General features: G+C 42.6%; 1 protein-coding gene across 7 annotated transcripts in view; it reads left to right on the top strand.

Annotated features, from left to right (window-relative positions):
- The window catches only part of LOC144686660 (serine/threonine-protein kinase tousled-like 1), a 184,622-nt gene that overhangs the window by 8,660 nt on the left and 159,252 nt on the right, over nt 1-16,710 (top strand). Inside the window, exon 1 of one of the 7 annotated variants that reach the window (XM_078552158.1) lies at nt 13,474-13,491. The exons of the other annotated variants lie outside the window; for them this stretch is intronic. The gene's annotated coding sequence lies outside the window, so the exon portion shown is untranslated. Of the gene's footprint in view, nt 1-13,473; nt 13,492-16,710 lie in introns of those variants that run through there. 7 annotated transcript variants of the gene reach the window in all.

Genomic DNA, 16,710 nt, shown 5'->3' with positions numbered 1-16,710 from the left:
GAAGTGGCTATTTGACCCATTGAGTCTATGCCAACTCTCTGTAGAGCAGTTCAGTCAATCCCATTCCCCTACTCTACCCCCATAGCCTTGCAAGTTTATTTCCCTCGTGCCTATCTAATTTTTCTTTTGAAATCATTGATCCACCACTCTTTTAAACAGGTCATTTACCACTGTGTGTTTAAAACAAAAATCATTGATCCACCACTCTTTTAAGCAGGTCATTTACCACTGTGTGTTTAAAACAAAGTTCCTCCTCACAGACCCACCGCCATCGTATCTCTTGCCTTAAATCTCTGTCCCCTCGCCTTTGTACCATCAGCAAATGGGAAGAGCTTTCCTTGGCCAGTATGTTCTTCGTTCATCTAGGAAGGAATCATTGATGGATCTGGTGCTGAGGTGGCCCAGTGGACCAAGTTTCTGCGGGGATCACCTGACTAAGAGTGATCATGTATTATAACATATAGATTAAATAATAGAGAAGAGTAAGGAACAATCTAAGTAGAACTGCTAAATTGGAAGAGGGCTAATTTCAATGGGATGATGGGGGATCCAGCCAGGGTAAAATGGAACCAAAGTTTGACAGGAAAAACTGCAACTGAACAACGGATGATCTTTAAGGAGGAGATGTTTCAGGCTAGATACTTTTCAACATAAGGGGAATGAAATCCAGGGCTCCTTGGATGACTAGAGCGATGGAGAATATAATGAAACAAAAAAAGGGTGTGTGATACGTGTAAGGTAAGTTCTTCAAATGAGAACCAGGCCAGATACAATAAGTTGAGAGGGAAAGTGAGAGGAAAATAAGACTGGCAAAGAGAACGGTAAAAGGTAACTCAAAAATCTTCTACCAGCATATAAATAGTAAGTGGGAAGTAAGAGGGGGAGTGGTGCCTATTGGGGACAAGGCGGGTAATATATGCAGACTGGCATAGCACAAGGATAGGATACTTAATGAGTAATTTATATCAGCGTTTACTAAGGAAAAGGATGCTGAGAAAATATCGGTCGAACAGACATAGCAGAGGTAATGAATGGGGTGAAAATTGATAGGCACGATGTAATGGAAAGGCTGGGTATGCTTAAGGCTAGATAAATCGCCTGGTGCAGGTGGCTTGCATCTCAGGTTGCAGATAGCAGAATGGCTTGCCATAATCTTCCAACCTTCCCTAGATATAATAGGATTGAAAAATGGCAAATATGGCACCATTATTAAAGGGTGTAAGGACATTCCTAGTAACTACAGATCAGTCAGTTTATCAGTGATGTTAGAAATAATAAAATTAACAGGCACTTGGGGAACTTCTGAGTTAATTAAGGAGAACCAGTATGGATTTGTAAAAGGTAGATCATGTTTGACTAATCTAATTAAATTATTTGATGAAGTAACAGAGAAGGTTGTGAAGGAAAAACAATGGATGCTGCCCATATGAATTTTAAGAATGCCTTTGACAAAGTACCACATAAAAGGTTGACAAAATTGAGGCTTGTGGAATAGGAGGATCAGTGTCAGCTTGGATAAAAGAATTGGCTTAAGGACAACAAACAACAACTAGTGGTAGATGGTTATTTTCAGACTGGATGATGGTAAACATTAGAACACCCCAGGGGTCAATGCCAGGGCCACTGCTTTTATTTGATATATCCATATAAATGATTTGGATATTGGAATACAGAGTAACACTTCCGAGTTTAGTATCAAGAAATTTTGAGGTGTGGCAAATAGTGAGGGTAATAGCAATCAACAGGAAATAGACTAGCAAAACGGATAGACAAGTGGCAGATGGAATTTAAAACAGAGCGTTGTGAGGTGAGGCATTTTGGTAGAAGGGTTAGGGAGAGGCGATACAGACTTAATGGCACAGTTCTAAAGAGTGTGCAGAGACAGAGGGACCTAGGGGTTCATGTGCATTGATCTTTGAAGGTGGCAGGACATGTTGAGAGAGCAATTAGCAAAGTACATGGATCTTCGGCTTCAATAATAAAGATATTGAGTACATAAGCAGGGAAGATATGCTGAACCTTTATAAAGTTCTGGTTAGGCCACAACTTAGAATATTGCACCCAGTTTGTTCATCACACTTCAGGAAAAATGTGGGGGTCCTTGAAAGGGTGCAGAAAAGATTTACAAGAATGGTTCCAGAGAACAAGGGGATTTAGCTACACAGTTAGGTTGGATAATCTGGGGTTGCTCTCCTTGGAGCAAAGAAGGAGATTTGATAGATGTATACAAGATTATACAGTTTTGGTTAAGGTAAGGCATTCATCCATTGCAACAGATGGGTTACTCGTGTATGTTAATGAGAAGCAGGTTATTGCCCCACAAGGAACAGGCAACAAAGCTCCTGGAAGGCAATCTGCTCTTGCCATATGTTATGATATTTGGCCAGACCCTGGGACATGTGGGTCTCCAGTTAGGGACCCGTAACATTTTGTTTAGAGTAGTTAAAGGTTAAGATTCAAGTCACCCGCTTTTGGAATAAAGTCACAAGATTCCACAGGTTTTGAACAAACAACAACAAAATTTACTATACAAGTTCAGAAAGCGAAAACAATTTACAATATGTATCTTACATACTAAAATTCAGGTTAAGTATGAGATACTTGTGAATTAATAGACAAACTGTGGTTCAACACACCACATGACAGAGTAAATGACAGATGCAACCAAGACAAAGTACATAGATTTCTCAAGAAATCACCCAGACCTTAGTCCCACTATGAGTCAGCCAATCTTACTGAAACTTGGTTTTTGTCATGAGGGTTTCCAATCTCCACCTTTGAAGACTCTGCCTTGGAATTCTCTCCAAATGTCTCTCCCACTCAGATAGCTTTAACAGTAGCTCACCTCGCAGGATTTCAATCATGCCTTCCCAGATTTCTTCTCCCTGGATTCCTGAGTGATTTAACACTAGCTCACAAGCATACTTTCAGTCCTAAGGCCATGCTGAGTAGAACACCACTGCTCCAAAGGGGTACCTTTTCCCCAAAGGCCCACCGTATGGAGTCAGTTTGCTAACTGCATCTCTTTCTTTAGTGTGGAGCCTGTTTCTTTGCTCCCTTTTAACTTACTTAACAGGAACTATACCTGTCCTTGTGTCTGTGACACTTCTTGGCTAGAAGATTGCCTGAAACTGACTTCTGAGAAGAGTTGTTCACTGACCCTTGACTGGGCAACCTATCAAAATACTCCCAGAGGGTCCCACCCTTGTTACTAGGCAGGAATCACTAACAGCATTGGAACATCTGTACCTTCGAATGTTACAATTTCCATAGGCTGTGAATTTAATACCCAGGGACTGTTATGATATGACAGGTGGTATTTGCCAGGCTGACCAAACCACAGAGGGAAACTTAGCCATGCTATCACAATGATTTTGCAATTTGTATTTATTACAAGAAGGTTTGTGCACTGAAGTCAGAAGTAATGAGTCCACTACCACCTTTAGAAAATACTTAATTTAAAAATATTTTAAATTAAAATATTTATTAACAAAAGAAAAGTTAAACAAACAAAATTACAGTTATACAGTTACATTAAGGCTTATAACAGTTCTCAAAAGATTTCTACTTGACGAGACTCCCAACTACAAACCCTTTTCAGGCAACAGTCCAAATAAATTGTTGATCTATAAACATTCAGCAATATTACCACAAGCACCCACTGTTGCTGTAAGGGAGGTATTTCACAGCTGTTTTCTCCCTCTCACTCGACAATGGAACTCCAAAGGCTTTTAATGCAACCTTGGTTACTGGGACAGCAAACGTCTCCAGGGTTGGCTAGAGACTTTTTCCATTAGCCTGTTTCACACATTGCACCTTTCAAGATCTCACACGGCCACACCGCACACAGCTTTCCATCTTTTTAAATATATGTTCTCCCTATGATCTGTAAATCCCATTGTTTCAACTTTTCTTTGGCAATTACTATTCCCAGAATATAAAAAAATCTTTCATGTTGTCATTATGGCCAGCACTTTCAGGGGAAATATAAACTTAATAACTTTGCCTTATTTGTCTTGCCAGTTGTGAACATCCCATCGTGTCCCTTTAAAAATTAAACAACCTCTCAACTTATCTAAAAATGCAAATTCCATTCACACTGTATCTGCTGAGACCTCATCCTAGCTTACCCATCTCCATTTCAAATGCTTGTTTTACACCTAATCTCTTTTGATGATTCAAACCTTGTAGTCTGTCTGCAGTTTAATTAATAGACACACACACGCACACACTGTCATGACTCACTGGGGATAGTGCGCTGTAATATCAAGCCCCACTGTTCCCTGAGCCCCGGCAAATATGAAACATTTGACCAGACCATTAGATCGCTCCAATTCCACCGAACTGTTTAATTTAGGTTAACAGAATACGAGCACCAGGTTTGTAAACTTAATAAGTAAATAACTTTATTGAGCAAATTGTGCGCACACGCATACACAGCACATAAGACACACAAAACATGGATTTTAAGGGTGAGATGAAACAGTTCAATAGTACCAATCCGGAGTATAGGATGCGATGGGTTGATTTTGATCGATGATTCATAGACGTGTAGAGCACAGAAGGAGGCCATTTGGCCCATTGTGTCTATGCCAGTCAACAAAGGTCTGACTCAACTAATCTCATTTTCCAGCGCTTGGTCCATAGCCCTGAAGTCTATGGCAATGCAAGTGAATATCTAAATACTTAAATGCTATGAGAGTTTCTGACTCAACCACCCTTTCGGGCAGTGAGTTCCAGACTCTCACCACCCTCTGGGTGAAGAAATTTCTCCTCAACTCCCCTCTTAGCCTTCTACCTCTTACCTTAAATCTATGCCCCCTGGTTATTGACCCCTCTACTAATGGAAAAAATGCCTTCCTATCCACCCTAACTATGTCCTTCATAATCTTATACACCTCTATCAGGTCCCCTCTCAACCTTCGCTGCTCCAAGGAAAACAACCCCAGCCTACCCAATCTTCCTTATAGCTCGGACCCTCCAGCTCAGGCAGCATCCTGGTAAATCTCCTCCACACCCTCTCCAGTGCAATCACATCCTTCCTATAAAGTGGTGACCTGAGCTGCACAAAGCACTCCAGTTGTGGCTTAACCAGCGTTTTGTACAGTTCCAGCATAACCTCCCTGCTTTTGTATTCTGTGCCTCGGCTAATAAAGGCAAGTGTCCCGTATGCCGCCTTCACCATCTTATCTACCTGCCCTGCTACCTTCAGGGATCTGTGGATATGCACACCAAGGTCCCTCTGATCTTCAGTACTTCCCTGGGTCCTACCGTTCATAGTGTAATCCCTTGCCTTGTTAGCCCTCCCCAAGTGCATTACCTCACACTTCTCCGGATTGAATTTCATTTGCCATTGCTCTGCCCACCTGACCGGCCTACTGATATCCTCCTGCAGCTTACTGCTATCCTCCTCACTATTTACCAACCTACCAGTTTTTGTGTCATCCGTGAACTTCTTGATCATACCCCCTATATTTAAGTCCAAATCATTTATGTACACCACAAACAGCAAGGGCCGCAGCACTGAGCCCTGTGGAACCCCACTGGAAACAGACTTCCAGTCACAGAAACATCCCTCTACCATCACCCTCTGCTTCCTGCCTCTCAGCCAATTTTGGATCCAACGTGCTGCTTTGCCATGGATCCCATGGACTCTTACTTTCTTGGCCAGTCTGCCTTGAGGGACCTTATCAAAAGCTTTGCTAAAGCCCATGTAGACCACATCAAATGCATTACCCTCATATACATTCCTGGTTACCTCCTCAAAACATTCAATCAAATTTGTCAAACAGGACCTTCCCTTAACTAATCCATGCTGACTATTCCTGATTGACCCATGTCTCTCCAAGTGCAGATATATTCTGTCCCTCAGAATTCTTTCTATTAACTTCCCCACCACCGAGGTTAAACTGACTGGCCTATAATTTCCTGGTCTATCCCTTCCTCTCTTTTAATAATGGGACAACGTTAACAGTCCTCACCTGTGGCCAGAGAGGGTTTGAAAATTACTGTCAGGGCCCCTGATATCTCTTCCCTTGGCTCCCTCAACAGCCTGGGATACATCTCATCCAAACCTGCGGATTTATCCACTTTTAAGGCATCTAAACCCGCTAGTATCTCCTCTCTGTTAATTTCCTCTAATATTTCACAATCCTCCACCCTGATGTCTATACCTGCTCGCCCTTTTCCATTGTGAAGACAGACGCAAAGTATTCATTGAGGACTGTACCCATGTCTTCCGGGTCCACACACTACCTCTACCTCTTAGCTCTATGGTCCCTAAATGGCCTTAGTTATTTTCTTGCTCTTTATATATTTAAAAATCCCCTTTGGGTTTTCCATTATTCTACCCACCAATGCTTTCTCATGTACTCTCTTAGCTTTCCTAATTTCCTTTATAATCTTTTACCCCCCCACTTGCACTTTTTATACTCCTCTAGGAACTCTGCCGTATTGAGCTCTCAGTATCTGCCATAAGCTTCTGGTTTTTTCCTTAATCCTAACCTTTATGTCCCTTGACATCCAGAGTTCTCTGGACTTGGTCCCCCCCTTTGTCTTTACGGGAACATTTTTTGCCCTGTACTCTCTCTATTTCCTCCTTGATTGCCTCCCACTGCTCTGACACAGTTTTATCTGCAAGTAGCTGCTCCCAGTCCACTTGGGTCAAATCGTATCTCATCCTAGTAAAATTAGCCTTTCCCCAGTTTAGAACTTTTATTCCTGGCCCAACCTTATCCTTTTCCATAAGTATCCTAAATCTAACTGAGTTATGGTCACTATCTCCAAAATGCTCCCTTGCTGATATGCCTTCCACCTGCCCGGGCTCATTTCTCAATATTAGATCCATAACAAGGAGAGGCAATGGCGCAGCGGTATTGTTGCTGGGCTAGTAATTCAGAGACCCAGGGTAATGCTCTGGAGACCCGGGTTCAAATCCTGCCACGGCAGATGGTGGAATTTGAATTCAATAAAAAATCTGGAATTAAAGAAGTCCAATGATTGGACCATTGTCCAATCATTAAAAACCCATCTGGTTCACTAATGTCCTGTTGTCCTTACTTGGTCTGGCCTACATATGACTCCAGACCCACAGCAATAGTTAGCCTCTGAAATGGCCTAGCAAGCCACTCAGTTGTAATAAACCACTACAAAGAGACAAAAATGGAATGAAACTGTATGGACCACCCGGCATCGACCTAGGCACCGGAAACGACAACGGCAATCACAGGCCTCTCGACCCTGAAAAGTCCTCCTTACTATCATCTGAGAGAGCTATCTCACAGATATAGTCATCCTCACGGAATCAGACCTTACAGATAATGTCTCAGACTCCACCATCACCATCCCTGGATATGTCCTGTCCCACCAGCAGAGGTGTACAGTCAGGAGGGAGTTGCCCTGGGAGTCCTCAACATCGACTCCGGACCCCTGAAGTCATCAGGTCAAACATGGGCAAGGAAACCTCCTACTGCCCTCCCTCAGCTGATGAAACAGTGCTCCTCCATGTTGAACATCGGTTGGAGGAAGCACTGAGGGTGGCAAAGGTGCAGAACGTACTCTGGGTGGTGGGCTTCAATGTCTATTATTAAGAGTGGCTCAGTAGCACCACTACTGACCAAGCTGGCCGAGTCCTAAATGACATAGCTGCTAGACTGGGTCTGCGGCAGATGGTGAGGGAACCAACAAGAGGGAAAAACATTCTTGACCTCATCCTCACCAACCTCCCTGCTGCAGATGCATCTGTCCATGACAGTATTGTTAGAAGTTACCACCACACAGTCGTTGTGGAGACGAAGTCCCGCCTTCACATTGAGGATACCCTCCATCGTGTTGTGTGTCACTACCACTATGCTAAATCGGATGGATTTCGAACAGATCTAGCAACTCAAGACTGGACATCCATGAGGCGCTGTGGGCCATCAGCAGCAGCGGAATCGTACTCGAACACAATCTATAACCTCATGGCGTGGCATATCCCCCACTCTATCATTACCATCAAGCCAGGGGATCAACCCTGGTTCAATGAAGAGTGCAGGAGGGTACACCAGGAGCAGCACCAGGCAAACCTAAAAATGAGGTGTTAACCTGGTGAAGCTATAAAACAGGACTACTTGCGTGCCAAACAGGAATAAGCAGCAAGTGATAGACCGGGTTAAGCGATCCCACAACCAACGGATCAGATCTAAGCTTTGCAGTCCTGGCAGTGGACAATTAAACAACTCACTGGAGGAGGAGGCTCCACAAACATCCCCATCCTCAATGATGGAGGAGCCCAGTACATCAATGCAAAAGATAAGGCTGAAGCATTCGCACAATCTTCAGCCAGAAGTGCCGAGTAGAAGATCCATCTCGACCTCCTCCGGAGGCCCCCAGCATCACAGATGCCAGTCTTCAGCCAATTTGATTCACTCCACGTGATGTTAGAAAATGACTGAAGGCGCTAGATAATGCAAAGGCTATGGGCCCTGACAATATTCCAGCAATAGTACTGAAGACTTGTGCTCCAGAACTTGCCACGCCCCTAGCCAAGCTGTTCCAGTACAGCTACAACACTGGTATCTACCCGGTTACGTGGAAAATGGTCCAGGTATGTCCTGTACACAAAAAGCAGGACAAATCCAACCCGGCCAATTACAGCCACATCAGTCTACTCTCGATCATCAATAAAGTAATGGAAGGGGTCATCAACAGTGTTATCAAGCAGCACTTGCTCAGCAATAACCTGCTCACTGATGCCCAGTTTGGGTTCCGCCAGGGCCATTCAGCTCCTGACCTCATTACAGCCTTGGTTCAAACGTGGACAGAAGAGCTGAACTCCAAAGGTGAGGTGAGAGTGACTGCCGTTGACATCAAGGAAGCATTTGACCGAGTGTGGCATCAAGGAGCCCTAGCAAAACTGGAGTCAATGGGAATCGGGGGGGAAACTCTCCGCTGGTTAGAGTCATACCTAGCACAAAGGAAGATGGTTGTACTTGTTGGAGGTCAGTCATCTCAGCTCCAGGACTCCAGCTGCAGGAGTTCCTCAGGGTAGTGTCCTCGGCTCAAGCATCTTCAGCTGCTTCATCAATGACCTTCCTTCCATCATAAGGTCAGAAGTGAGAATGTGCGATCATCAGTGAACAATGTTCAGCACCATTTGCGATGACTCAGATACTGAAGCAGTCCATTTGCGAATGCTGCAAGACCTGGACAATATCCAGGCTTGGGCTGACAAGTGGCAAGTAACATTCGCACCACACAAGTGTCAGGCAATAACCATCTCCGACAAGAGAGAATCCAACACATTGCCCCTTGACACTCAATGCCATTACCATCACTGATTCTCCCACTATCAACATCCTGGGGGTTACAATTGACCAGAAACTGAACTGGATTAGCCATATAAATACAATGGCTACAAGAGCAGGTCAGAGGCTAGGAATCGTGCGATGAGTAATTCACCACCTGACTCCTCAAAGCCTGCCCACCATCTACAAGGCACAAGTCAGAAGTGTGATGGAATACTCCCCATTTGCCTGGATGAGTGCAGCTCCTACAACACTGAAGAAGCTGGACACCATCCAGGACAAAGCAGTCCGCTTGATTGGCACCACATCCACAAACATTCACTCCCTCCATTACCAATGCGCAGCAGCAGCGTGTACCATCTACAAGATGCACTGCAGGAATTCACCAAAGCTTCTTCGACAGCACATTCCAAACCCACGACCACTACCATCTAGAAGGACAAGGGCAGCAGATAGATGGGAGCGCCACCACCTGGAAGTTCCCCTCCAAGTTACTCACCAACCTGACTTGGAAATATATCGCCATTCTTTCACTGTTGTTGGGTCAAAATCCTGGAGCTCCCTTCCTAACAGCACTGTGGGTGTACCTACACCACATGGACTGCAGCGGTTCAAGAAGGTAGCTCATCACCACCTTCTCAAGGGCAACTAGGGATGGGCAATAAATGCTGACTCAGCCAGCAAAGCCCACATCCCGTGAATGAATTTAAAAAAAACTGCCCCCTCCCTTATTGGTCCTGGATGCAACTTAAGAATTTTGCCCCCTCCCTCCCTTGCACACTAAAACTATCGCAGTTAATATTTGGGTAGCTATAATCCCCTACCATTACTGCCTTATTATTCTTACACTTCTCTGAAATTTGATTACATATTGATCCTCTATCTCTCCCTGACTGTTTGGGGGCCTATTATACACACCCAACAGCGCTTTTACCCTTTTGTTTTTTTTTAATTCTACCCGTATGGTCTCATTTGATATTCCTTCCGAGAAATCATCCCTCCTCATTGCTATAATTGATTTCTTGATCAATATTGCAACCCCCCATCCTATTCTATCCCACTCTCTATCTCGTCTGAATACCCTATTACTGGGAATGTTCAGCTGCCAATCCTACCTTTTAGCCAAGTCTCGGCCATAGCTATGATATCATACTCCCACGTGCCTATCAGTGCCCTCAGCTTGTCTGTCTTATTCCCCAGGCTTCTTGTATTAAAATATAACCATTTAGCCTTGCTAAACTCACTACTTTCTTATCCAGCCTATGTTTCCCCTGCCTTCCAGACTCACTCACTAGCTTTTTACCTTCTAATTCCATCTCGGTTTCTTTTCCCTCTGAACTACTTTTCAGGATCCCACCCTCCTGCCAATTTAGTTTAAGTCCGTCCCAACAGCATTAACAAACCTCCCCATGAGGATATTGGTCTCGTTCCTGTTTAGATGTAACCTGCCCAACTTGTATAGGTCCCACCTCCCCCAGAAATGGTCCCAATGCCCCAGGAATCTAAAGCCCTCCCTCCTACACCATCTCTCTAGCTGCACATTCATCTACTCTATCCTTCTGTTCCTGTACTCACCACTGCGTGGCACCGGGGATAATCCGGAGATTACTACCTTTTGAGGTCCTGCTTTTCAATTTCCTACCTAACTCCCTGAAGTCTGCTTGCAGGACCTCATTTCTCTTTCTTCTTATGTCATTGGTCCCAACAAGGACTACGACCTCTCACATCAGAATGTCCTGCAAGTATCTTCCAAATTCTTCTCAGTTCTTGTTGATGACACGAGGTAGTCTCCGGCACTTTTGGTATTTAGTTCACTGGTTGAGAACTTGCTTTTCAATGTCTCTAACAGTGGTTTCCCCCTTTTCCTTTTTATAGGGGTTTCCTCAGAGAGAGAGAGCAGGTTATAGAAATATGAGGAAAAGAGATTTTTGATATTTTCTCTTTGTAGGCCAGGAGCTTTTTGCACTGCTACCACACAAAACCCTGGTCACCTGGTCAGGAGCCAATTAAAATGCTGTTGTCAGGCAGCTCCCTTGATCCAGCAATTCTTTCCGCCATCATCCTGTCTTTCATGGCACACCCTGTTACAGGACTGCACGTTGTATGTATATCTCATCCTGTTCCAGTGGGCAAGTCTCTCAAATTGCAGCCATTGCAATCCCAATCTACAGTCCAAGAGAAAATAAAAAGATATGTTCCTTACCCCACACACACACACACACACACACACACACAGTCCATAAACCTGCTTCAGTGTCCCACGGTAATATTAGGGGGAAAAGTAAATGATATTTGCTTTAGGGGACACAGATCAATGAATTCATAACACATGACCTGATGACAGCGGCATATTGCCAGTGCCAGGTTAGTGTAACAGTGACATATCTTAGTATCTATCTGAGACATCACACAAACTGAAGCTTTCTACATCCTACTCTCTTAATCTCAAGGGGGTAATATTTACCCAATCTTAGCTTCTATCCTTTTTCCCTACAGATTCACCATAGCAATGGGGTAGGGGTAACAAGTGGGGGAAGGTGATGATGATTAAGGAGGAAGAAGAACAGCACAGGCACAGTTACTTACTCCAAGAATGATGAAGATGGACTGAAACCCATCCCTTAGTTCCACGCAGAGACCTTCTGCCCTATTATCCTTTATCCCAAGCCATGCCAAATCCTTCCCTACATCACCAGATTCTTGAAACACACGCCGAACTCTGATACTTTAACCCAGGAAAAACTAATAGTGAGGAAGTGGTACCAGGGATTCATGAGCACAGTGGAGCCTGAGGAGTGGAAAGTGGGTGAAGATGTGCTACTTTCCCAGTAGAGGCTGAAGAGAAAACTCTGTGTTTAACCTGTTCAACAGCTCTCCACACGGCCCCATGTTAACACAAAAATTGAAGTGCACTGCTTGTAAACTATTACTATTCCTTACAATAGCATCCTGGCTCTTAACTAGGCCGAAGAATTGATTAAGAATAATTAGAGACCAGTGGAATCTTGAAATGCGTTTACTATTGATGGTGTCTGACAACATCACACACGCATATTACAATCCTTATAGGCGACTGTTTTGTTCTTATAATAGGTAACTTTATTTAGTTTTATCTTGCCCCCTTTCTGTGACAGCCCTGTTTTATTGGGCGCATTGCTCCAGGTCAGGTAGCTACAAGATGTTCTTTTAGGGACCTTTCTCCCCACAGACTCCACTAATACAAGGCCATATACTGCGTGATTTTTTTATTTAAAGGCGATTGGTGAGATTAGTCAAATAAACATATTTAATCAAACCATTTTTAGAAAAAAGTTTTTCAGCAGGCTGGAAGATGATAGCAGTGGATATTATACATGGCAAAACTTAAATAATTTTGAAAAGAGATTCTAACGGTTGTTTTCTGTTAGATGAACTGTACTGGAAATTAATAGTAAACTGTAATTTTTATATTCCAAACTAATTTTTGTACAAGGTATGTTATTGCATTATGAAGGGAATGGGGCCCCCTCCCTGCCAAATTTTATACCTCAATGTTGGTATTACATGCTGATTGTAGAGTAAGATTTCCCAACTATTTGCTCCATCACTTGGTTATGCATTTATAGATATTGGGCAGCATGAGTCAGCTCTGGAATGTAAAACATTGTATCTGCTTGTGATAGTGATTGACATCGTAGAAGCTGAGAAGCTATCTGTGGCATACCTCAATCTAATGTACCTGGAGGGATAAAGAGATGAACTTTGAGTTGGATGGTCTTTTTTCATCCAGACCTTTCCTGTGTTCTAATAGTATGCAAGCTGGATTGTGCCTGATCAATCTCATTTCGCATAAAATCCTTCCAGTTGTCATAGAGGACACCTATACCATCTGCCTGGACAAGATTTGTTACCCAAGCTCTATGTTTATTGTATTACATCAAGTTTTTTATGTAGCATTTCTAAACAAATCAGCAGAACTTTATATGATCCAATCTTTCATTTATTTTGGAGTTCATTGCAAGCATTTTATTGTGTCCTCCTGTGGTGTCCTGTTGTGATTTTTGTGTCAAAATAGCTACAAAGCTTTGGAAGATTTTTCTCTTTAAAGTATGATCAGACTAATTTGCACAATACTGTGTGGCTGTATCATTCTATTAGATATATAAAGAAGAAAAAGTTGGTGCAGACTTTTAAGTGTTGATTGGATTAAGGTATCCCAGTGCAGGTAGTCTCTATTTAGGTTCTTGCTTTGTTACGGATCTTTTGTTTGTGTATCACTGTTTGGTCTCTGGAAAAAATGTAGATATAATTTAGATATAAATTTGATGAAGTTTTGTTTTACGTGAACTTTGTTCGGTTGTTTACTTGGCTGTTTACACCAGCTGTTTTGCAATAATTGTATTTGACTTTGGCAAATTCAATAAAATTGTCCATTTGAGGAATACGTGGTTTGGAGCTTAAGGCTAGATAATGGGACATCAAATGTCAAAATTAGAAATAGTATTCCCCTAGCAGTATTTTTAAATTGTATAGTTTTTGTTAAATATAAAACCCTCAACCTCATTATTTATTATAGTTGAGAATCTTGGTTTTTCACTTTGTTGATAAAGTTCAAAAACAAAAATTGCTTCCCAATGATGTACATACACAATGCTCCATTTCAGTATTTTGTACAGCTATTTCTTAGAGTTACACTTTATTTGGCTTCTCGGATTGCACCTTCTCTTGCCTTAAATTGCACCAATGGGAGCTCTGTAATCATCACTAGAGCAGGTAGGGGGAACTAGTTAGTGGAATTACTAATATTTTGTTTGTGTGTCTGTGTCTTTCCCAGATTAAATTATTTGCACAAAAAAAATTCGAACTTTTTTAACAAATTAAAATGCTGTGTTTGAACCAAACCTGCTATAAACACTGAAAACTTGGAATTGAAAGTTTGCTTATTTATATAAAAAGCAATGAAGTTATTTCCATTGTTTATGAATATTATATCCTTGTAAGCGACTCAATCAGTTTAGAACATGCAGTTTTTATTTTACTATAATCTTCTTCCTTTTGGATCTGATGTATTACAGTTGCGTGACTACTTTTTTAATCCACGCTTGTATAACCAACTTGTGATACCAGATATTGAGGCAAATGAGAAAATGCATTGCATATTGATACTCCAAAGTAAAAGATCATTAAGATTGCATTGTGCAGAATAAAGTTTTGTAGGACATTTGGATGTTTGGTTCTTACCCCCTCCCCACATCACTTTTACACTACAAGTATCAGTTCCTTCTCTATCCGCTTCACTCCAGTGTAACCCAGCCAACCTATAGTGAGCTGACAAAAATGTGAATCTATGAAGCTGCTATCAGCTTAATTGTTCGAGAAGGAAGGGAGACATCTTCCTTGTTTTAGATTTAGTGTGTCTATATCAGAACAGATCCCAGTAATGCTACTGCGACCAGTTCCCCAATTGGAGTCGTTTATCCAAAATTGAATTTGCCTGTGACACACTCATTCACTGTTAGTCAGTTATTATGTTTTGCATGGAGACGAAGATGTTTTCCTACCCAGAAAGAATGGAGGGGATTTCAGACCTACAAATAGTTAGCTTGTGTGATTCTGTGATATGCATTGCCTGAATTGCCAGGCCCTTCAAGTGCATTTTGTAATAAGTGCTTATATTCCTGATCTGTAGTGATTCTTATACGCATACTTATAAAAAGAGATACTTACTCCTTGATCATCTCTGACTTCAACCAGGTGGGTCTGATGCCAGCTTGGTTTTCTCCCTAATCTTCATTAAATTAGTTTCATTAAAGGTGTATTATCATGCTCGAAGATATACTTTGAACTTTCAGAACAAACTGGTTTTATTCAGCCTGGACAGCAAGACTGTGTAAAAGTTAGCATCATTTTGAAGATTTATTTTTCTAGCCACTTGCTTGTATTTCACTCCAAGATGATGTAACCCTCCTATGACAAAATTGGAGTTCTGGTTGAGAGGGTTATACCAAATTTTTTCTGCTAAAGGCCACTGGAGTTGTGATCCCAGTCGGGAATGCGAGATTCTTAGGAAGGATTGCAGTGCAACTTTTTAGTGGCTGTAGAAGTCTGTAATAATGAATGATGGTGTCATAGTATTTTTTGTTGGCATGTAGTACAGGTTTTCCATATCAGTGCCAATTTGTCTTGTTGGGATTGTATGTCAGACTATCTAAGTCCGATATCGGTATATTAAAAGTAAGAACATTAAGCTGATCACATCTGACCTCGTATTAAAGGAAAGCCAGTCCTCCTATGGAGAGATTTGTGGTGTCTGACTCTTGAAGGGAAGCTTGAGGATTAGACATTGGCATGAAACAATGAGTAAATATGGTTGCTGAGCACGGGCAGCTTCATGGTATAGCATTTTATATCTGTAATTGTATGTTTACAAATGACTATGAGTGAGGGAAAAGGGCTTTGTGATCTTAGGACCTTATTCTGAGTTTGTTTACTCATTTATGAACATAGATTTTATTGCCAGTCTCAGTCAACCAAGATTACGATTGAAATCCCATATTTGAATATAATTTTAATTCTTTAATTCATTCATGGGATGTGGGCTTTGCTGGCTGGGTCAGCATTTATTGCCCATTCCTAGTTGCCTTTGAGAAGGTGGTGTTGAGCTGCCTTCTTGAACTGCTGCAGTCCATGTGCTGTAGGTGCACCCAGAGTGCTGTTAGGGAGGGAGTTCCAGGATTTTGACCCAGTGACAGTGAAGGAATGGTGCTTTATCTCCAAGTCAGGATAGTGAGTGACTTGGAGGGGAACTTCCAGTGGTGCTGTTCCCATCTGTCTGCAACCCTTGTCGTTCTAGATGGTAGTGGTCGTGGGTTTGGAAGGAACTGTCTAAGCAGCCTTGGTGAATTCCTGCATTGCGTCTTGCAGATGGTACACGCTGCTGCTACTGTCCGTCGATGGTGGAGGGAGTGAATGTTTGTGGATATGATGCCAATCAAGCGGGCTGGTTTGTCCTGCATGTTGTCGAGCTTCTTGAGTGTTGTGGGAGCTGCACTCGTCCAGGCAAGTGGGGAGTATTCCATTACACTCCTGACTTGTGCCTTGTAGATGGTGAAGAGGTTTTGAGGAGTCAGGAGGTGAGTTACTCGCCGCAGGGTTCCTGGTCTATGATCTGCCCTTGTAGCCACAGTATTTATATGGCTAGTCCAGTTCAATTTCTGGTCAATGGTAACCCCCAGGGTGTTTTGGGGGAATCAATGATGGTAATGCCATTGAATGTCAAGGGGCGATGGTTAGATCCTCTCTTGTTGGAGATGGTCATTGCCTGTCATTTGTGTGGCGCGAATGTTACTTGCCACTTGTCAGCCCAAGCCTGGACATTGTCCAGGTCTTGCTGCATTTGGACATGGATTGCATCAGTATCTGAGTAGTCGTGAATGGTGCTGAA

This window comes from Cetorhinus maximus, chromosome 11, assembly GCF_964194155.1.
Source record: "Cetorhinus maximus chromosome 11, sCetMax3.hap1.1, whole genome shotgun sequence".
NCBI classification, from domain to species: Eukaryota; Metazoa; Chordata; class Chondrichthyes; order Lamniformes; family Cetorhinidae; genus Cetorhinus; species Cetorhinus maximus.
Note: the sequence above shows the minus strand (reverse complement) of the source record. Positions and strands in the feature narration are given on the sequence as shown.